This window comes from Melopsittacus undulatus, chromosome 6, assembly GCF_012275295.1.
Source record: "Melopsittacus undulatus isolate bMelUnd1 chromosome 6, bMelUnd1.mat.Z, whole genome shotgun sequence".
Classification (NCBI taxonomy): domain Eukaryota; kingdom Metazoa; phylum Chordata; class Aves; order Psittaciformes; family Psittaculidae; genus Melopsittacus; species Melopsittacus undulatus.
The window spans coordinates 6133490-6156551 of record NC_047532.1 but is presented as its reverse complement, the minus strand read 5'-3'; the positions used below and the strand labels follow the sequence as shown (position 1 = coordinate 6156551).

The following is a 23062-nucleotide window of genomic DNA, read 5'->3' as shown; positions in this document are numbered from 1 at the left end:
TAGTAACACTACATGCATCTGTGTCTTGGTGTGTTGTAAGCCTCTTGTTTTGTTACAGGTTTGCTGTGAAATCAAAGTGCAGATAGAAAGGGGGAGAGTTCCTGAAGAGAAGATGCTTTTCACTGTTCAGCTGCAGTGAGAGGTGCTCTGCTGAAGAGGTGCAGTGCTGGCACTTGCTTTGGCAGTAACCTGAGGTTTGGATGTCCCTTCACTACCTTCATGATGGTTTTTTGGGGCTGGGAAGCTGCACTTTGGGTCTGAGAAACTCCACCTCTCCAAGGGAGATTGAGCCTAAGGACTGACAAGTCAGAGGCACCCTGGTGGGAGGTGTGGAGCCCCATATATCACACTTCAGCTTGGGAAGGGTCTTGGCTTAGGTCCTTAAAGGGGTAGCTGCGAACAAGCATTCCTGAGCTGCTCCCAGCTGGCATCTGGAGGAGGTTCCCTCTACACGCTGGACAGAGTGATGGAGCTGAAGTAGCTCAGCAAGTCCTCCACGGTGAAGTCCATGGCAATCCCTGACCCTGTGTAACAGCGCTGGATCAGTTCCTCAAACTCTTGGTACTGATGTATGAGCTCCTGCTCCATAGCGTGCCACACCACCTAGGGAAAACCAGACCATCAGCTCCCTTCATCACCCTGTGACAGCTGTAAATGTGTTGTGGTCCTGAACCCCCAAAACATCACAGCATCACACATAGACCACACTCTGGTTACCGGCAAAAGGTTTTCCTCAGCGGAGAGATCCTTGTGGATTTTCCTGTAGAGGGTCTCAAGGGCTCTTTTCACTTCCTTGCCAGGGTATTTGTCAATGACCTTCCTCAGTTCCTGCTTGCTGTAGGCCAGTTGGAAGCTGACCTCTTCTTCCTTCACCCCTTGAGCCACACGGGCTTTCACCCCTTCAAAGAAGTTCTGGAAAGACAAGGAGACATTCACTGGTGAGCTTCCCTAAGGTGGACTCCTGCATTGGGTATGAAATCTGTTTCAGCTCCCTTCCCATGTCTAATTAAGTGGGAATTGAGGCATTGGAGGCTGTTTGCCCTCCTACAAAGCAGGGCATAGGGGATTTCATCAGTTCTCTTCCCTCCCTGCTCAGCAAGCAGCATCTCTAAGGGTTGCAGCACCATGGAGCAATGGGACTGCTGGGAAAACCACTTGTGTTCCTTTGTGCTTCATAGAGGCTTTGCTCACTACAAAGCGCCCCAGGGCCAGATGTGGGTCTGGGGAATTCCAGAGTCTGCCGAAGTCTAAAGCAAAACTCAGTTTCAGTTTGTTCCTCCAGGATATTGTGTGAAAACAGGACAGGCTGTTCTGTAGCGAGGAGCACATCACACCCCAGGGATGGCTGTTGATTGAGAGCCCAAGGCTATGCCAATCCCATGGGATACAGACCTCAGTTAGCTTTCAGTAAAGTGCCAGGGAGCAGTGCAGCTCTGGGAAAGCTCAATGCTGACAAACATCTTCCTGCATGAGCTTTTCAGGCACAGAATCAGACTGGAAGGGGCCACAGGAGGTCTCCAGCACCACCTCCTGCTCAAAGCAGCTTCCACACTGGATTTGAAGGAGGATACATGGGGGCACTTCTCAAGGTTTAAAACCTTTGAGGATAGAGACTGTGCAGCCTCTCTGGGCAGACTGTTCTATCAGTGCTCTGTTATCCTTCCAGTCATTCCTGCCTTCTATCCATCTGAAACCTTCTTTTTTGCATTTTCTGATGGTTGTCTCATCCTGCTGTGCACCTCAGTAAGCTTCTGGTTTGGCTTGGAAAGAACCTCAAAGCTCACCCAGTTCCAACCCCCTGCCATGGGCAGGGACCCCTTCCACTGGAGCAGCTGCTCCAAGCCCCTGTGTCCAACCTGGCCTTGAGCACTGCCAGGGATGGGGCAGCCACAGCTTCTCTGGACACCCTGTGCCAGCTTTAAGTATTGGAAGGCTGTACTTGTATTGTACTTGTATACAATCCAAGTATCCTTGTATGTTGCTTGCTTTGCTTTGTTGTGAGCAATGAAATGCTACTTGCCCCCACAGAGGAAGAATTTGAAGCCATTAACATAGCAGGGCTGCAGGCAGCGTGAGGCACAGAGCTGATCTTCCAGTCAAACCTACAAGATGTTTGACAGCAAAGCCTGGAAACAAATTGAAAGTAACAGGCCCTATAAATAATTCAAGCTGATCTCGGTCTCTGAGACATCTTACACCAGTGAGAAGAGAGAAGGAGCGGAGCAAGAAGGGGTCTTGGGAGTAGCCATCATCTCTAGGAAGAAGGGGATGTCTGTTTGAGTTAGCAAGCCAGATGCTCTGAGCTCCACTAACAAAGCAGCCTCTTGGGAAGTGTGAAACTGTGTTAGATGGATTAGCCCAGGCAGCTGGGAAACTGCCGGATGCAGGCACGCAACTGGGAGTGGGGCCTGAGCAGGTCCTTATGCCACTGCTGGGATGCGGGACTGGTACCAGCACCTGATGCTGCTGAGCCCTGTTCTTGTTGGGGCTGTGCTTTAAAACCAGCACTAAGTGGTCAGAGGAGGTGTGGGAGCATGGGGCAAGTTATAATGAACTAACATAATCCCATATTGGATCTGGGGAAAGGTGATCTGGACACCAGTTAATTCATAACTTTGGGAAGTGCCCTTTGAGACCCACTTTACCCTGTACTCACATTGAGCTTCTCCAGTGGCTGGCCCAGGTACATGATGATGTATTTCTTCATGTGCTCTCTATATCTTTGTTTTGCTTCTATCTTCTTGTCCTCCAGGCAGTGGATCATCTTTTGGCACAGGAAGCAATGAATGTGGTGGAAATTTTCCATCATCACCATATCTGTGTTCACCTTCAGGTTTGCTGAGGACAGGCTATTGACTTAAAAGAAAGGAATAAATCTAAATCTCCCCTCTGCCAATTTAAAGCCATTCCCCCTTGTCCCATCACTGCTTGCTCGTATAGAAAACCCCTCTCCAGCTTTCTTGTCAGATCCCTTTAGGTAGTGGAAGCTTCTCTAAGGTCTCCTGGAGCAGCTGCCTGCCTTGCTCTCCCAACCCTTCTCTTCCTACCAATACATCTAGGAGTTTTGAGGGAAGTTGTTCCTTGGCTGTTGCTGCTCCTGCTCCCAAGACCTCTGAGCTTGTAAGAAGAGCAGTGTGATCTATAGGGAGGAGCTTCTCCATAGTGGGAAAGGAGAGGCTGACATTAGTTTCAAAGCTCAGCACATGCTTCAGCCCTGTCACAGCTGGGACCACCCTTGTGCATCAGATGCCATTCAGCTTGCATGTCACACTGAAGGTGTCTGCTGCTCCCAAGTGAAGGCAGTTTCAGCTCCAGGCAGCCTGCACATACCCTGCTCAGCTGACTGCTGGTAGCTCCTGAAGCTGCAGCTATACATTAGATCTTAGGCAGAAGCTCTTCCCTGTGAGGGTGCTGAGGTGCTGGCACAGGGTGCCCAGAGAAGCTGTGGCTGCCCCATCCCTGGCAGTGTTCAAGGCCAGGTTGGACACAGGGGCTTGAAGCAGCTGCTCCAGTGGAAGGTGTCCCTGTCCATGGCAGGGGTTGTAACTGGATGAACTTTAAGGTCCCTTCCAACACAACCCATTCTATGCATCAAGCCACCAGTGCACTCACTGCTGCTGAAGACACTGCTGGCCAGCCTGAGGTGTGCTTTGTCCAGCTCCCCTCTCCGCTGAGCTGTCCTGAACACCTCCTCTGAGAAGCTCACAAACTCCTCAAAGCGGCTCACGGAGGGCAGGATCCCACCTTTCAGCTTGCTGGGCATCCTCGTCTCCTCGATCTCTTTGCACAAGGTCCCCTTGAACAGCACACAAGACATGGCACTGTCAGACCTAGTGTGGCCCCATCCTCATTTCATGGTACAGAGGCACAGGCTGGACATTCTCCATTACTTCCTATGGGGCGGTACATGAGCCTCTCTGAGGCTGGATGTGAAGCTGTGCATGCTGCTCTTCTGCACCTGGTGTTCCTGGTCTCCCAGGCTGTGTGGATCTTTGCTCAGACACAGTGCTGCTATCTCCCCATGAAGACACCCACAGCTCCTAGAGCAGAGATTTTCATTCCTGCCCCTTCTTGCACTTCTCAGGCTGGTTTAGGAGCAGATTTGCTGCTCCAGGTCTTGGCACAGGCACAGCTGATGTCAACACGTGGCTTTGCTTGACCTCAGTGGGCTCAGGACCAGGTTCCTTGGCCGGTTCTGATGGAGAGCTTGTCTCCAGCCATCTGACTTACTGCCCTTACTCCCACAGCCTCCTGGCCCTCTATATGAGGGAAACCCTTCGGTTTGAACATCCTCATAAGAGGTGCAGATGGTCCTTAGGTTTGTCCCACCTCCCTCAGACACAATCTATGATGCAGTGGGCTCTAGTCCTCCCAAAACCAAAAGAGCAAGATCCCTGCTTCACATAAACCAGCATTGCTTTCAGTCATGTTAAAGTTTGGAAGGCTCTGGAGGAGGTCAAACATCACCCAGATCTACTTGGGCTTACTCCTACTGATACTCACAATGCACTTGTTGAAGCTGTTCTTGGCCAGGAGCAGCATATTGCCCAGGATGGTGTTGAAGAAGGATGAGGGAAGAGCTGAGGAAGAGTCCCACATCTCAAAGATGAAGTCATTCAAGGTAACCAGGACTTGCAAGCAGCCAAATGGGTGAATCTTATTGCAGATATCTAAAAATGCCCTCAGCTCTGGCTCCAGGCAACTGAAGATCTCAACTCAGCAGCCGGGCTGTAGGTTCTGCCAGTCTGGAAAACAAAAGGTTAGCAATTGAATGGAGAGGGCACTTACCCTATGGCCAGCTGCAGAGGCAAGGGCAAAGGTAAAGAAAGAATCAGAAGCCTTCTCTGTCACAGAGGAGGCTATTGATGCTTAGGTCATCAACTCTTCACTGTCCCTGCTTGCAGGAGGACACTGAAATGTCCCTGTTTTGCCAGCCAAATGAAGAATTCCAGGGTTTTTAAGCTGCCATTTTTATAAGGTTTCTATTCCATAGTATATTCTCACTTTATGACACTGTTAATAAGGAAATAAAACTGATCATGATTCCATGAAACACAAGCCTTGCTTACTGATCCCCCTTCAGCAGAACTGCTGTAGAGAGGCAGGACCAGCAGGCTCTGCTCAGCCTTTCTGCGTTCCCAGCTATGATGCTGGCCCAGGGTCCAAATCTGAGGCCACTTGACCATCAGGATGGTCAAGGAGGAAATATCCCTCCGTCAGTTCCTCTGGCTGTTCCTGCAGGACACTCCAGGCTATCTCATCACCCACGTACTGGCTCCGGGGCTTGGTGCATGGAGGGTCCTCAGGAGATGCTGTGCTCTTTTCTCCCTTAGTGGTCGATGTCTGGAAAAAGGAATGGAATGGGAATCAATCATGACTTATCTGTCCTCCCTCAAAGAGGAAAGCTGTGCTTCATTGGGTTTCACTTCTGCTGCCTCGTATTGGAGACCTGTGTTTTGTGTTTGATGCTTAGAGGTCCTGTGATTTTGCTGGAGCTGTCAGTGATGTTCACCTGGGACAAGAGATGGCCTCAGGGTGCACCAAGGGAGGCTTAGATTGGAGATCACGAAAAACTTGTCCACCAAAAGAGTTATCAAACATTGGAACAGGTTTTCCAACCTAAATGTTTCTATGATTGGGAGTCTCAAAGCTTCTCCACTACTGACACCACGAGAGGACAAGAGCTCAGGTATCTGATAGAGGTAGGCAGCAACCCCCTGTGCCTGCTGTGACGAGCTGGAGGGAGGACTGGCTAATGGGACTGGAGAGGACACAGTCCTCACACTTACCTCCAGGTCTGCAGCATCATGGCTTAGCTGGAAGAATTTCTCAATGAACTGCTGCTCTGTGGTGCAAAGGGGTTTGTAGCTCTCTCAGTACCTGCTCCAGGATCTGCTTAGAAACCATTGGGCATGTTAGAAAACCCTTGTAGCACACACCGAGGACCCTGGAGTAGATGTCTATGTCCGCCTGATGTGACATATAAGCCAGGTCAACAGAGCATCTCTGCTTCTGCTCCAGGTACACAGCACTGGAGAGAGGACCGTGGGATAGGTTACAGCACTGAACCCTTTAGGAAACCTCAGTTCCTTACCATAATGATGATTCCTTTGTCCAGTGTGTGTTCCTGGCCCTCTCTGCTCCCAGGGAGACTCCATCGGGAATGCTGCCTGCTCCCCATCACCATTGGCTTCTCTACGCTTTCCTGAAGACCTGCATATTAGAAGGTGATGAGACATCTCCATCCCTTTTGCCCTTTCCAGCTCCTTTGATCATTTTAACAGATCTAAATGTCTCTTTTATGTCTGATCTTATGCGTGAATTGGCCTTTACCTGTTGGAATCAAATATAGGGGGGGAAAAAAGGTTTTGCTTTTGGTTTCTTATCTCCCTTCACATCTGTTTCTCTCTTTTTCATCAGTTCTATTTCTTTCACTGTCTGTGATGCTTAACCCTTTGCTTAGTCCTAACTCTGGAGCACTGGGGAGCTAAAAATCTTAGATGCTAAGAGCATAAATCAGCAGCAACATCTGCAAGAGCTTCAGGAAAAATGTTTGTTGCTTAGTTTTGATGGTAAATTGCTATGAAATCAAAGGAAAAACCTTTTAAACTGAGAAACATTCACCTGGAAATGAGTGCACTTCTCAAGCATCACCAGGTTTTTTTCCATAGTGTTTTCACTGGCTGCTTGGCTGAAGTGGAAAAGCTGAAAGATTTCTTTGAAATGTGCATTAAAAAATACTATTACACTCACTGAAAGAAAATCAGTGGGGAAACATACATATTATTTTCTAATTCATTCTAAAAACTGGCATCATTCCCCTTACAGAGGTCCAGGGTGAGTGGGGCCAGCACTCCATTCCTCGTAACATCCAAAATACCATTGTGTGAGCCACTACCTCCTTTCCAAAGGGTTTTCCCTTTGCAAAGGATTTGTCAGATGCCCTACATGCTGAATGGGATGAGGGATGACAGAAAGCCCTGCTTAAGATCTTGGCTTTGTTAAAACCACAAAGAATACTAATGAGCTGCTTCATCATCTCTTTCCCACTCTTCTGCACTGGGCGATGATAATTTCACCTCCTGGGAAGTGGCAGAACCAGGAAATAGGAAAGAATTCCATGAGCCTATAAATGTTAGTGTGGAAAAGGGACTGGGGAAACGAGGAGAAAAGACTTAATTATTGGCTCATGATTAATTAAACACAGCCTGGGGTTTGCCTTTGAAATTCATCATACTGAAGGTAATAAATCATCAGGTGATGTATTTAGAAGCAATGGACATAAATAATCCTTTATGAGGGCAGGGAATCAACCCTTGAAACTCACTGCCAAGGTAATCAGGAGGAAAAGAGGCAGGGAGAGCGAGCCTGGGATATGTCAAAGCAGGGATGAGGGATGTTATCAGGCAAGTGGCCTTGCAGCCTGGGCTGTCATCCATGCAGCTGCTCACCCCAGTGAGCCGCAGAGCAGCTCAAACATGGGGAAAGACCTTGGATGAGGCTCCTGCAGAACTTCATCAAAGGCAAATCTGAACAGACAGCCCAAGAACTGCCTGTTCTGCAGGAAAATATTCCAGCAGGAGTCTCTGAAGGTCCCCAGGAGCTGGGGGTGACCAGGATCCCATCAGTGCCCATTGCTGCAGAGCTCCTTCTGCAAAAGTACATGTGCCTGCATTGCCAGGGTGCTGCTGACCCTGCAGTAGATCCTTGAGCCACAAAGATGTCAGCTTCCAAAGGGAGGTGATGCAGAAGGAGATGGGATGTTCTCCCTTCTGCTTTGTCCCCAGGGTCCCAGAGATGGGCAGGCAAACATCACCTGGTAGTATCACAAGCCTTGGGGCACCTTGGGGCTGAGCATCCCCAACCAAGCCTGGAGTTTCCTACCTGTCCCAGAGCTCACCCCAGCACATCTCAGCACCTACAAAGCTCATCTCACCTCATCCCATGGCCATGGGAGAAAGCCCAGCAAGAGGCAAACATCCCTGGGTGATTTATGGCAGCGCAGCAACAGGCTTGTAGCCATCAAGGTGTCCTCCTGCCGCTGCAATGGATTTCACGGACACTGGATTTTCTCCTGGTATTTTAATTACTCCCATTTCATGGGGCATTAAAGATAGACAAAGCACTGGAAGGAGACCACTAGTTTAACAGTTACAAAAGGGGACCAGGCAAACCTGCCTGCAACACGTGCCCTGCTCTATCTTTCTCTTTATTTACCAGCCCTGTTTTCATCAAGGGCCTCTTTAAGAGCATTTCTCTCCCCTTGCAATGCCTCCCATTTTAACAGCTTTCTGAGGAGACAAACTTGTGTGCTTCTATTTTCCATCACCCAGCAGAATTCAAGTCCCTTGCTTGGAGCCCATCAGTCACTTTGCAAATAGAACCAGGGCCTCTTTATCTTACCCGTAATCTTTGTTATTTCCTTCTGTTTAAATAGAAGCAATTGCCCTTCTTCAGGAAATGCTGCTTGATCACATTATCTTATAAACCACATATCGGCGCTAGCTTCCCCGCTGCTAATTCCCCAGGCTTGCTGCCAGTGTGTTCATTACCTCTTATCAGGAACTCCAAGTTTTAAGTGAGAAAGAGCACGTTTTCCCAGGAAAAGCTGTGTCCAGGAGTGGAGAGGAACGTTATCTTTTAACTATTTCTTTTACCCAATGTGTCAGGTGAGGCAAACCTCTCTGCTGCACTGAATGCAGGAGCAGTGGGGTGAAGGAAATCACCTGCAATGGTCTGATCCTGCAGCCTGGAGAGCTTCAGGGCAGCTCCCTCCAGATGCCCATGGATGGGACTCCCTAACCACCCCTTGTATCCCACCAGAATGACATGGTCTTCACCCCAGAAGACAAAGGATGGGTGAATATCAGGACAATGGGTTAGCTGGATGAGGGATGTACAATCATTGCTGCAAGTGCAGAAAGGCAGAAACCCTTCCCCAGGATCCTTCAGCCATCAGCTTCCTTCCCTAGGCTTCAATCTCTGGCTCTGTGATCTGGACACCAGTGATGAAGTAGGTGCAGATCTGGAATAAGCCAGGAGAGTGCTCTGATAGACTAAACACAGTGTGCAAAGTGGTTTTTTGACATTCAAGTTGGGCCAAGCTGGCATGGAACTTTCCATTACAGGGCTTTGTTTTGCTGAAGGAAAATGTGAGTTCTGCAATAAGAAACTTCCAGAGCAGACAGATCAGTTTCTCTTTTTATCATCAGAAACACCTGACTGGAATATTTTGAGTCAGATGCAGTGATTTCAGTTGAAATGATCACCTTGGGACAACACAGCCCCAGAGTCGGCTCACCATGAAATCATTCTGCACTCACAAATACTGCTATGAATACACTCATGTCTCCAGGGACAGACTTGGTGCCATCTCTTTACAGGGAAACAGAGTGTATGAGGAGTCTGTGACCGGCTCTGCCTGCATGAAACATGGACCAAGCAATAGCCAAGCAGTCCCATGTCCTCCTCTTTTACAGCTATCACATCATTTCTGAGTCCTACAAAAGGAAGGTGGATAAAAGCTACAGCTTGGAGAAGCAGCCAAACAAAGCTGGGTAACCCACAGAGCCAATGCTCTCACAAATACTGCCGGGTGTAAAGCAGTGGGCTTTGTCATCTGCTGCCAACTGTAGAGCCAGTCCATGGAGGAGGAAGTAAATTCATAGCACAAAACCTGGGGAAGAAACCTGCAACCTGCAATAGGGGATGATTCCCTACTTGCAAGCAAATCACTGCTCAGCAGCACAAAGGTATTTGCAAATCACTCACTTCCTTTCTTCTTCCTAACAAGAAGGCTCTGGCTTGTTCAAAAAAGGCTTTGATTTCCCGGTCATAGAGTCTGCTGAGGTTCTGGGCATAGACCTGGGAAGCAGAGAAATGACCAAATGAAAGCAAAAAGACCAAATTTCAGCATTTCAGACTTTCTCTTCCAACACAATATCTAACACCGAGTCCCAGACTGCTTTCTGTCAAGAACAGAGGTCCAACCTCTGCTTGTGGGTTGTATGGGTTAGGTGAAACCAAGCTTTCATCATGAATTAACCACTTTGACTAATCTGTTCCCTGTCGATGGTATGCAATATTGGTTCAGGATTCCAGCCATACCTTGGGGAGATCACAGAACAGAACTGGGTTTGCATTCTTCAGCCAGGCCATGAGAGGGGTGTAGGGCACCAGTTCCTCATGGTGGAGCACATGGCTTGGTGCAGATGGCTTGCCAATGGGCTGAGCAAGAGCGGGGACCTGAGCATTACCCTAAGCAACAGAAACAGCAGTAGGAGTGAAATAGAGCATAGCCTTGAAAAGCTCTGTAAAGTATTTGCTTTATAATCACCATGAATTTACAGTTCTGAATATGTTTGAGAAGCAAATTCAATGAGCATCCATGGTCACTTTGAACTCTAGTTTTAATCCCATGTCCCGGGAACAATTCTGCACCCAGAGGAATGCCCAGGGTCTGGCAATGCTGGGACTTGGCATCCACAGACTCAGAGTCATGCAGGTGAGATGGGAGCTCAGCAGGTTCAGAGCAGGTCCTGGTGGAGCAGCTTGCTCAGGGATGTGGCCAATCAAGGTCTGAGAATCCCCATGGATGGAGATCCCAGAGCTCCCTGACATCACATCCCTTCCTAGAGTCAGTGCTTGGGGTTATGTGAAACAACCTCTCTGGGGAGGCTCCTGGAGTCCCATCTCCAGGATGTTTCCATCCCCTACACCACTGGTGCTATTGCACCAGAACATTCAGCTCTCCCAGTATCATGAGCTGCCATGTGCGGAGTGAAGCTCACCTGCAGCTCAAAGATGTTTGTAATGTGACTGATGAAAGAGCTCTCAAAGTTCTGCTTGAGTGTTTTCAAACATGATCAGCTGCTCAGCCACAGACTGCAGCTTCCGATAGCCTTAAGGGGAATAAGAAGAGAGCATCACGGTACTGAGCAGCATGAGTGGTTGTGGTTGCAGACCAACATCGCTCAGCACACTGGCAAATAAGACAGGTCTTCAGGGAGGAAGTTCTGGGATAAACACTACCACCCAAAAGCTAACAAAGGGGAAAAGATTTGCTGTTGTGCCAAGCAAAGTATCCATCAGTCCAACCATGCGCAAGGACAAATGCCCAGTCTCTTCTCAATACGTGGGGTTTAATGCCAGGATGAAGTCTCTATACACCAGCAGGTCTCCAACACCTGGATGCTTCTACAATGAATGATTGGTTTTTCCATGCTCAAGGCACAGGGTGCCCAGAGAAGCTGTGGCTGCCCCATCCCTGGAATCAAGGCCAGGTTGGATGAGGAATGTAGAGAAATTGTAGAGATCTTGCTATAAGTTTGCCTCAGCTCTAATGTATACTGGACCAGCCAGTGCCTGAGTCTTGAGGGAGGTGCCTGCAGTGCCTGGATGCATCTGAGTTAATTCCTGGCTACATCCCCTCCAGCTCAGGATGGGGCCCCTGAAGAGGCTGGACAGCAGGGAATGGTGCTATATGTGCAGCACAGGCTGTGGATGAGCCAGTGGCTCTGCTGTCTGCAGGCAGGAATCTCAGCTCTCTACTCACCAGGATGGATCTGGGTGTTCATGCAGAGAGATAAAGCCTCTACTGCAGCAATGCAGGCTTTCACCCTGCTGGGGCTGGAAAGGTCTGCCTGGCTCAGAACATCACAGTGTTCCCTGCTGAGGTTGAGCTGGGTCTGAAACAAAGCCAGAAGAGAACAGGTACAAGGACAGTCAGTTTCTCATCCCTTCTCATCCCATCCATAAGGTGCTGGCTTGAAATAGCCAAGTGATGCCAGGCTGCATGTGTCCATCAAATCACCATGCTGCTCTGTCCCCACCAAAAGCAAAGGTCTGCACAGTGACATCTGCAGTGGTGGCCATGGAAGCCCTGGCAAACATCAGCTTGAGTTTCCACACTCTGGGACCTCTGGGATCCTACTGTCAACAAAGGGGAGGGGAGGAAAAAGCAAAAGCTATGGAAACTGCAGCTTGAGCTGCTCAGGAAAGAAAAGGTCAATGGCACAGAGGTCACTGTCAGCAGTGGAAGTGAGGATTAGCTGTTCTATTACAGCACGTTTATTGCATTTATGGTATGTTATGTTTGCAAACAATCTGCTTTCCCACATTCCCAGAGCTCATCAAGAGTCTTTCCACTGGCTGTGCTGTTCCCTGTGCCAGTGTCTCTGGCTAAGAGCTGCAGAACAAAGCTTCTCTGGATGCTGGACAGGCTGATGTGCACAAAGTCCACAGCTGATGGCAGACATTGACCTCACAGTGAAGCTACCTTCAAGGGTGGAGGGAAAGAGGAGAGAAGAGGAATGGGGAAAGCCCCATAAGTGGGAAGAGAAAGAACAAGATCTGTGGACAAACGTCCCCAAATGGTTCTCCCATGGCTGATGTACAGTTTTCTTCAGGATCCACACAACATTCCCATCTGTTTCCTTGCATGTAAGGTTATCAGTGCTGATGGGAGCAGGGGTGAGTGTTGCACACTCAGGATGTAATTGCTGGTTAAGAGCCGTGTTTGTCCATTCCTGGGTAATGATTATTGGCTATTGCATTGACTACTGATAATCTGCTAATGAGAGCTGGGTTTCCCTTTGACATAGATAGAAACTGAAAGCTACCAAGTGAGGGGAGGGCAGAAGTCCTCAGTGACCATTGTTTCCCACAGGAAACCCCACAACCCAGACATGCGTGGAGTTCCAAGGCTGGGAGCATCTCAATGCTTTGGGTGCAAGGCTGAAAGCACTGCTGCAGCAGTCTCTCAGGATGAAGATCCCAAAGCTGACAGTGAAAGGCAGACTGCAGCATCCCAAGTGGAAAGGCTGCAAAGCAGCATCTGGAAAGTCTTTGTCATTGCATCATTTGAGGCTAATACTGCCCAGGAAAAGGACTTTCAGAGACCCTTCTTATAGCCCTGGACCAGAGTAAGACCATCATGTCTGCTGCTGGTCTACCTGCAGTCCACCCCAGCTGCATGGCCATCCTTACATTATCAAGACAACAAAATCCCTCATTTCTAGGCCAGAGAAGCTCAGCAGCCTTTGCAGACAGAGGATAGTTTTCAGAGTGTTTGAGGCTCACTGGAAGTTTTTCCTAATGGATTCAACAGGCTGAAGGTTTATGTCTTTGCAAAACCCACCTACCGTGAGAACAGGATCTCATCCATCAGCCTCGTCCTTGTTGGAAACGATGCGATGTAGCAATGAGTTTTCCCGATGGATGTGGTCCATCTGCTGTTTCACACTTCCCAGTAACTCATCGTAGATCTGCAAGGTCTCCTCCACTCTGGCCACCTCTGCCAGTGCCTCGTCAATGTTGCTCATCAGCTGTGTCACCTGCTTCTCTGAAGAGATAATGGCTCTAAGGTTTGCCTGTGAAATGGAGAAACAGAGGCCTTCAGCACTGTAGCAGGGACTGGGCACCACCAACTCAGAGGCAAACAGCCTGATGTTCACCCTCCCAAATCAAAGCAGAGACCCTCTCATTATAACATGCAAGATGCTGTTATAATTGCATCAAGTGTCCTGCATCACTGCATGCACAAGGTCAATGTCTTTGCACTTGGATAAACAACACCAGCAACAATCTGCAGGTCCTAAGTGCTGGGGCAGGACAAAACCCCTTCCCTGAGCAAGGTGTACACTCAAGGGACTTTGGTCTGCCACAGCAATGAGGTTACTGTGGAATTGCTGTGTAAATCAGTCTTTGCAGGCTAGGAAAGGGTACAAGCCCTTCTGGCTTCTGCACCACTAGGAAAGCCCCAGGTGGACATTACATGGAGTCTCCAAAACCTCAATCCCCACAACCTGGGTATCCATCCCACAATATTTGTAAGGAAACATGCTGGCTTTGAGGCACTGACCATTCCTGCCTGGCTCTAACACTTTGCTGCAGACCATGGCCATGCCAAGTGCCTGTCACAACATGTTTAGCATCGCTCCGGGCATCACCACTGCTGCCAGGGTGTTACCCAGCTGAGCTGCTCTGGCAGGGGATTAATAAACAGTGAAATCATGCATGAGACACACATATAGATGTCTCTAATACAGGAACCGAAGGCACAATTTGCCTAAGGAGGTCTCAGGCATTTGCTTTGACGGTGGTGGGATAGATCAGTGTGTTAATGGCTGCTGACAAGCTGCACTAGAGATTAACTGCTTCCAAATGTTAATTGTATCATTTTCAAGGCCTGTGAACCACACAAGGTATCAAAGAAAACAATCAATAGACACAGGCCTGGGAGGCTTCCAGACTGCCATTTTTCTCTCCATTAATAAAGCTATTAAAGAAGCTTGTCTTTCTGATATTTCAATTATCTGATGCCTTTTTCTTGAAGTGAAGTACAACAGCAGGAGCATCTGCACCCCCCAGTACACCCAATGCTCAGCTAGCTGGTGGGAAATGGTCAGAGGAAGAGAAGCAAAGTCTTGTCAACCCAACTGTGGCTTGGACTGAGCCTGTGCTCAGAATTAGGAGTGTGTTGAAAGCACAGTAGATGCTGGACACCTACAACCCCTGTGTTAAGGATTTTCTCTTCCTCAAGCTCCATCTACATTCCTGTTGGGATAAAGATGAGCTGCAGCTCCAGCTCTGAAGGTTTAGGATAAGATGCTGGAGCAGTGCTGAGATGCTTGTGAAATGCACAAGGGTCACCCTGCAGCACATGTCTAGACCAGGTAGGCTCAGTGTGACTGCAGAGCATCAGTTCCACTCTCCTGTGACAAACACAGTGCCGTCCTAGGAAAGTGTGGGAGAAAGGACTGTGGGGAGTGGCTTCAGATGCAGGCAGATCCACAAAGCACCTGGCAAGGTTAAAGGAACTGTGTAGAAGAGAAAAGCCTGATACTATAGCAAACACAGCAAACATCTCTGTTGAAGCATAGAGATGAAGCTGCAACACTGCACAGCTTTCACAGGGAGCCCAGTGATGCCAGAGCAGGCTGAGGTTCACTTGCCAGCAGGCTCAGGGGTCAGATTTGAAGCAGGGTTTGCTAGCACACACAGGTACTCATCTCTGAAAGCACCAATATTGCTAAGTGTGTGCTCCAACCAGCCTACACAGGCTGGTGAGGGGGAGCTGCGAGGGAGCAAACCACCCTGCTCAAGGACTGCTGCTTTCCAGCTGCACACCAGGGACCTGGCCCCAGCTCCATGTTTTATGGACTGTTCCTAAGTCACAGCCATGAGCCTGTCACTGCTGCACCTTCAGATTGTCTTGTTAGTGCTGAACAGACCCTTGGGGGGTGCCTGGAGCAAAGCATCACCAATGGCACTGAAGGGCACCGATGGGCAGAAAGGGCTCTCCAGAGATCCACAGCATGGGAAATGGGAATAACTGCCCTGCTGCAGCAGCACAGAGCTGCAGGCGCTGCCTGTGCTTCAGTGGGTGCCGGGATCCTGCAGGGATGCAGGAATACCAATGTGGAAATCAGAACTCACAGCCTCCCAAGCACTGGGGCTATGCTCTCCCTCCTCTGAAACGGATATAAGCGCTTCCTTGCTGCCAGTGTGGTGTTTGCCATCCCCAGAAGGGATGGGTTAACAGAGGGTGATTAGTGTTGGAAGAGGAGGACAAGGTGTCATCACTGGGATGTGTGGAAAACCATGTGAATATATGCACACACTAGTCTAACCTGCTGGTATTAATAACACTTAATATCATAGATTAAACCTTAGAAATAGAAACATCTCATTAATTAATCTGTATTAGCAATAAGTGACATTTATTCATTAGAGGGCATTAAAATAATGTATTCATCAGTGCCTTTCATCTCAAATAACTTAATAGAGATTCATTAGTTGCTCTCATTGAGTATTTTACAGCTGGGAACAGTTGCAAAGTGTCTGTATGACTTGCCAAGAGCAAGCAGGAGCAGACCTCAGGAGTCTGGTTCTCCAGATTAACTACTAAGATTCCAAGTGTAGCAACTAATGCATAAATAGGGATTGGGAGCACAGCAAATACTGGAGGTAAAGGAGGTTGGATTTAGGGGAGTTTGGGTTCCTGTATGGTTTAGGTTATTCCCTTTGGCTTCTTTTTACCCCTTTGTTCTTCAGTTACCTGCCCATAAAATTCTAATAGCAGATATATTAGTTTAAGATAAATGCTCAAAGCAGCTAGCTCATTATCTAGCTCCAGCACTCAAAGAATCAGGTTATCCTCTGCAGAAAGGCAATAAAATATAGCAACTTTAATAAGGTAAATTAAGGTCTCCAGCCTGAAAATGACGTGTGCCTTCTCTGCAGCGGTTTAGCTTTGACTTTTTATCCTTTCCCAGCACTGTTTCATTTCCTCCTCTTTTCTTTCTCTCTAATTGCTGCTTTTCCTTCTGTAGGGATCACTGCTGACCCTTTCCTTTCTTTCCAGACATCCCTATCTGTCAGATCACCCTGTCTGCTCTTCATCACCCCCCACTTTTTACATGCACTTTCATCCTCTCCTTCCCTACTCAGCAGCCTTTATCCTTCCTATCCAGACGAGGTTAAGGCTTTTTGGTTGAGTCACAGCCCTTTTCCCCCACCTTACCTCATCCAGCACATGGAGGTCATTGCTCAGTTGCTCTGCAAAGGCCACAGAGTTGTTCACAAGGGGCTCATACTCCTCCATCAGCTTCAACACATCAGCAGCTTCCTTTGCTGTCATCTCCTGGTACATATTGAGCTCCTCTTGGCTCTCAGCCTCTGCAGGGTCCTTCTGGGCTTCTGGGGGCCTTTGTCTCCCTGTATAGGCAGGAGGAGATGGGGAGATGGCCAAAGCTTTCTATCTATGCAATTTTATTAGCCTTGCTGATATTAGCCCCATTGAGTCCAAGTGACATGAATCCAGTGTCAGTTTGCTGTCAGTTTGAGTAAGATTATGGCACAAAGCAAAGGAAGATGTGCATGGGATAGAGGGTCAGCTTTGTAAGTGGGACAACATGGACATTTGAAACGTAATCTGAGCTCTGACCGTGTTTTCACTTGCTCACCTCTCTGGGACTGTGCATTGGAACATGTTGATGTGTTCCTTATACACAGCTGAGACAAATTTCAGAGATGAACAGGCTTCTTCTGATCAAATACACTGACAGTCGTGTGTTGTAGAGTAAAATACATTCTTACATCCATTTCTATCCGTATTTCTTGTCTGGGGAATGTCACCAGGCAGGCACCCTGTCTCCCTCAGCCTGACATTACCAACACTTTATTGCTCACCTTCCCCATTCCAGACTGCAGATACCATCTCTGGAGATAAGATAAATTGTCCATCTATTTGTCTTCCCAGCCTAGCACTGTCTCTCCATGGCAAGGGATGGATAAATCAGGTGGCTGTGCCTCCAGATACACAAAAACATGGATCCTAGGGCTTCCCTCTCACTGGTACCCCACCTCAGCCTCCCCCATCATCCCCATTCACATTAAATGTATTCACCTCCCATATATGATAGTGATGATGCAAAAACCCCGAACCCTGTGACAAGGAAACTGATTACCTTCTGCTACACAGGGGGGGACATTCACAAAGGCCATAGAGCTGCCCAGGTATCGGTGGCTCAGCTTCCACAAGCATCTGATAAATGTTTTCTTCTCATCTAAGCTGCTGGTTGTCCACTTGTAAACCTTATCCAAGTGCAGATCAAAATCCAGGCTTGCCTAGATGTCAACAGTTCATTACCACATCAATTAGACACCATTGAGCAGCTGGGTAGGATTAGAGAGGTGTGCTCATGGCACTTGGCAAATAATCACAGGCATGATAAAAGTACTCAATAAAAGGATGTCCACTAATTGTGACCCTAGACATGGACACCAGGACACCCACAATGGGTCAGACCAGTGATCAACCAGCCCCAGTGTCCTGATCCAGCACACTTGAGTTCTCTTCAGGTTATACAGCTCCCTTACCTTTTACTGCAGCTTATGGGGATGAACACTGATGAATCTTGACAGTGGCCAGTGGCAGATGCATGGGAGAAGAGGATTCAAAGGGCAAGTCCAGAGTTACATTGCCCTCAGGATTCCCTGCCAGCTTCCAGCAGCTCCCTGAGCCAGAGGTTGTATCCACAGCCCTGTGTTTAACAGCCCTTGAAGGACCTCCTGTCCCTGCTTTCCTCTAATGGCTTTTTGAACTTATTCATAGTGTTGGCATCTACAGCATCCTGTGGCAATAAGCTCTGCAGTATAACAGTGTGCTGAATGAGAAAGCTTCAATCAACTGGAGTTAAGCGTTTGGGGTAAGCACAGCATGCACCCTGCCTTCCTCTGCTGACATTCTCCTCTGCAACCCTCATCCACCCTTAACCTCAAACCTCTCTTTACTCAAGAGCTGGGAACACCCAGAAAAACCCCATAAACAGCCTGCCACTAGCTCAGTCCTGAAACCTTCGCTTTCATCCTCCTGCAATGCTTCACATTACATCTCCCAGCAGCCCCATTTCCTGGCAGGGAAAGGTCACCTGAGCTAACAGGAGCATGGACTGGAATAAAAGCATCTTTTGAATTCCCCATGCTGTTTTCATCTCTATAAATGTCAGTGTTGCTACACCTACCTATGCCCAAAGGATGTAGTCTCGTGGAGGGGGGAACCTGCCACAGGAGACTTTGGTTTTGCCACTATATGGTACATAGGTGGATATAATAAGGGAGGTTGCTGAATGAGGACCATTCCACAGAGAGAAACTCCTCCCTGCACCATCTCACCAGCTCTGCAGCACATCCTGATCTCATCTCCTGGAGAACTTTAAAGTCACACTTATAATTATTGATACTAATCATCATAACAGACGTAGCATTGATGAGGATGGATGCAGTCCTATGAACTTTAAAGGTTGCTTTCCAGTCACCCTGAGGCAATCCATTACACCCCGCATTGCTGTGCAGGTTTGGTAACAGCCCCTGCAATGGCACAGAGCAGTGATGTCCGGGGAGGAATTTATGTGCTCGTGGTTTATAGCACGTCTGAGGAGGAGCTATTAAGGCAGGGAGGCATCTGTTAATCGCTTCATAAATATTAATACTGGTTTGGTCAAGGGAGCTGAGGCTTTAAGCACTGCTGGGCTTGCAGTGTCAGGGCTTTGCTGGTGCCAGGGAACCGAAGGCTTCCCAGTGCACCAGAGCAGACCTTATGACCAAGCCCTGAATATTGACTCACTAGATGGGGTTTGGCTGTAGTCAATACTATCTGCTAAGCAACAACCCAACAGGCAGGAATCGTACTGACTGGGTTGCACTGGTGAGCTTGATGAGTGTAAGGTGTCCATGGTAGGACCCTGAGAGATGCCAACAGCCTGCTGCTTCAGCCTCTCCTCTGCCTGGGGGCCTCGTGCAGCAGCTCCAGCTGGTGAGTAGAACCCATTTCCATAGAATGGTTTGAAAGGGACCTTAAAGCTCATCCAGTTCCAACCCTTGCCACAGACAGGGACACCTTCCACTGGAGCAGCTGCTCCAAGCCCCTGTGTCCAACCTGGCCTTGAGCACTGCCAGGGATGGGGCAGCCACAGCTTCTCTGGGCACCCTGTGCCAGTGCCTCAGCACCCTCACAGGGAAGAGCTTCTGCCTAAGATCTTTTAGGAATACCTTTTAAGTGTATTTTAGGAATGATATGGACAATCCTGGCTGCCTGCCTTCAAGAAGGACAAATTCAGAGTGGGAAAGGCAGGGGAGATGACTCCAGGCCGGATGAAGGGAAAAGAGAAGTCAATGCAGAAGAGGAGCCTGGAGGTCAGTCCTGCTTATCCTGCCAGAAGGAAGTGTAATAGGGGAGCTCACTGCAATCTAAAAATGTATCCGCAAAAGGGAAGAGCTGCCTAACCTAAACAGCCATGGCACAGGCGCAAACAGGGATGATGCAGGCAGGAATGCAGGCTGGCAGTCATTGAAACCCTTTAGGCATTGGGACAACCAAGTTCTCCATTTACATCCCTGTAGGGGGGGTTCAAAAGTACACCAGTACTTTAAGACAGAGTATGACCAGTTTATCTCACTGGGATGGCAAATGGGGGGGAAAGGACTGAATATCCTGGAGGCATCTTCTAATCCTGATTCCAGAGGAGCCAAAGCAGTTTATAAGACTTGGTGTAGCCCAGCTTATCTGCTAGAAGAAAGGCCAGGGCAGAATGAAAGCTTGTCCTTCCTTGTGTACAGGACAATGTAAGACAACAGGATATCAGTTCAGCTCTAGCCATAGTGTCAAGATGCCCTGCACACCTGCAGTTGTGATTTTTGCTTCCAGAGAGGCTGTGCAGATGTACTTTATTTGTCCTGGATGAAGAAGTGAAAAGCTATTCTTTTCCTCATTTATTTCTATGCTTGTGCAAACCCAGGCTCTTCGCCAGAAGTCCCTGGAACATTCTCATTAATAACAAAACTAATTATACCGACTTCAACGATGCTCTGCCAGCCCCAGCGGCAGCAAGAGTGTCTTGTCCATACATTCTTTCCCCAAGAAACCTTCATATCACCCTAAAAGCACAGCCTCAAGCTGACTCCAGCTCCCTATAATCCCCCTTTCAGTAAATGCCTCCATTTAAGCTGTAAATACCCCATGCAAATGTCTGTCAAGGAGCTTTGTCAACAGGGATCGACAGATGGGCCTGACAATGTGCTCTGCAAATGCTGGAGACCTGACAAGAGCAGTGCTTTGCAGCCAGCATCTCCAGCCTCTGAGGGCTGCTGCACAGAGCTCCAGGAGCTCCTCTGCCTGAGGAATAGTGGGAGATTGTCCATTAGTGTTGATGGAAGCTGTGTTCAGGCACTGGTCACCCACCCACTGCTCACCCTGGTCAGGTATTTGGCCAGCTTGCCCTTGCCTAGCTTAGGGATGGTGCAGGAGGAAGGAAACCCTCAGCATCCTGGGCAGAGGTATCTCATCTTCATAACCGTATCTCTCCCACCCCCAAGATCAGTTCAGTCCTTTGCCACAGAGGGAAAATCGATCCTACCTCATCCAGAGTCTTGCCATCCACCAGCTTCAGCTCTGCTAAAGGCCACCTGTAGGCTTCCTTGTACTGCTCTCCTCGGTCTACCTTGACCTTCACCAGAGACAGCTGCATCGGGCTGAAGTTGTTCACTGAGGATGAGGGACAGGAAAAACCAACAGAAACAACCCACAATATTATTGTTAGCCCAGTACACAACAGCTCAGGGTGAGCAGGCAGGTACAGATGGACACACGGGCACTGATTTTGCATTGTGGCTGTATGGAAAGATACTGCAGGTTTCCTACTGACTTGTCTCTTCACTGAGTATTTACACATGGGAAGTGCTCTCCAGGATTTAACCCAGAGCACTTTGAAATCTATGGATGGATTCCCAGTAATTTCAATGAGTTTTAAAACCATTCTGCTCTATACAAGGCACAAGAAATACTTCAGCAAGACACAACTGTGAAGGGAAGAGGTCATCCTAGTGCAATAAGACTTATGAGTTGCATACTATATTGCTGCCCCAAAGGGGTCCAAAACCACCCCCACTGTGATACCTACACAAACATACCCCATCAAAAATCAGTTCCAGTTCCAATTCGCTTACAGTCACCTCTTGGTTAATCTGGAGGTGCTCACTGTACATCATTCTGGCTGTTATATCATCTCCCATATGAGCTAGATACCTCCAGAAAGCTGACATAGACAGTTCCAGGGGTAACCCTTGTGTTTTAGATGTTACTTACAGGCTACATCATCCCTTGGAGATATTTCTGCTGCCCTCCACTGATGACTGAGGAAGCTGAAGTGCATCATTAGGTCAAACATGATGGGTAAGGCTGTAGAAATGAATCCTACAGTAGGTGACTACACTGTCTAGAAGGTCATCAGCAGGAAAGTCTCTGCCCCTGCAAGTTTGTCCAAAAAATCCATGCTAACTGTTTCTCAGGAGTGATGGAGCAACTGGAAAAGCATAGACCAAAGGAGATGGAAAATTCCCCAAAGAACTTGCACTTTGGATCCTAATCAAATGAGATCCTGAAGTGTCTGAGTACCATTAAAACTCTCATCAAAGCTACAGAGAGACGGAATGAGGCTGTACTGCTGTGTCATGTTAGAATGGTTTTGTTGCTGACCTCTAATGACAGATTCGATGTAAATAGTGAAAATTAATGACCTGACACTGATGGAGGGACTCAGCTCTCTCCAGTCAGCTAAAGATCATCCAACATTCAAGAGGGAACTTGTGCTTTTGATGCCAGTTCTTGACATACTACAGTGACATGGCACAGCTCCTGTCTTTGGGTAAAGATTTCCTTCATTTGAAGTACAGTATTCCAGTAGTGTCCCACCTCTTCTCCCAGATAAGGAAAAGAGCCATCAGAGACCAAACCAGGCAAGAGCTGCAAGAAACCTTCCTGGGTTTGCAACTAAACCCGCTGCCCATTCCCCCCCAGGGTTCTCACCCACAAGACACAGAATGGACATCTTCTTCCTCCTCTCTGTCTTCCAGACACGAACAGTTTCCAGCAGCCTCTCTTTCTGTGGGTGGAACACGCCTTGTTCCAGCGAGCTCCAAAGAGAAGCCATAGTGGGACCTGAACACGAGTGGTACCCACGTGTGCTGATGCTCGTGGTCACTGCAGGATGCGCAGCACCTCCTGTGAAACACACATAGGCTGGAGAGGGGATCCACAGGCAGTGGCACACCACTAAAACCCATCACCCCCACACTGGTTTATCGCTGTTGTCTTGCAGATACTATGGGGGCTAAGTAACTGTTGTAGATTAGAGGTGAGAAGGCTCTGGATTCCTTCCCAGTGTATTCAGTCCAGTAAGGCTCCTCACAGGTTTCACATGCTTGCAGACTCATTAGCAAATCAGTATTAAGAGCAAACAGCTAAACTCCCAAGGAGACCCCCATCTCCTGCTCTTTTTAGCTTCCCTGGCTCCAAGCTAACCAGCTAATTAACCTGGGATGGGAATAACACAAAGGGAATGGGAAGCCCAAGGGTGTTCTCAGTTTCTGGGGCTGAGCCCTTCCTGCATCTTGCTGTGCTCATGGTCCCCTGGCTATACGTGAGTCCCATGGAAATGTGTGTGCCTTCACAGCCAAGTTCTGCAGCCAGTGCAAGCTTTTGGTTTCATAGATAAGAGGATGA

General features: G+C 48.4%; 1 pseudogene; it reads right to left on the bottom strand.

Moving 5' to 3' along the window:
* Positions 1–447: 447 nt before the first annotated feature.
* On the bottom strand, positions 448–22490 carry LOC101871730 (exocyst complex component 1-like; annotated as a pseudogene).
* Positions 22491–23062: the final 572 nt, after the last annotated feature.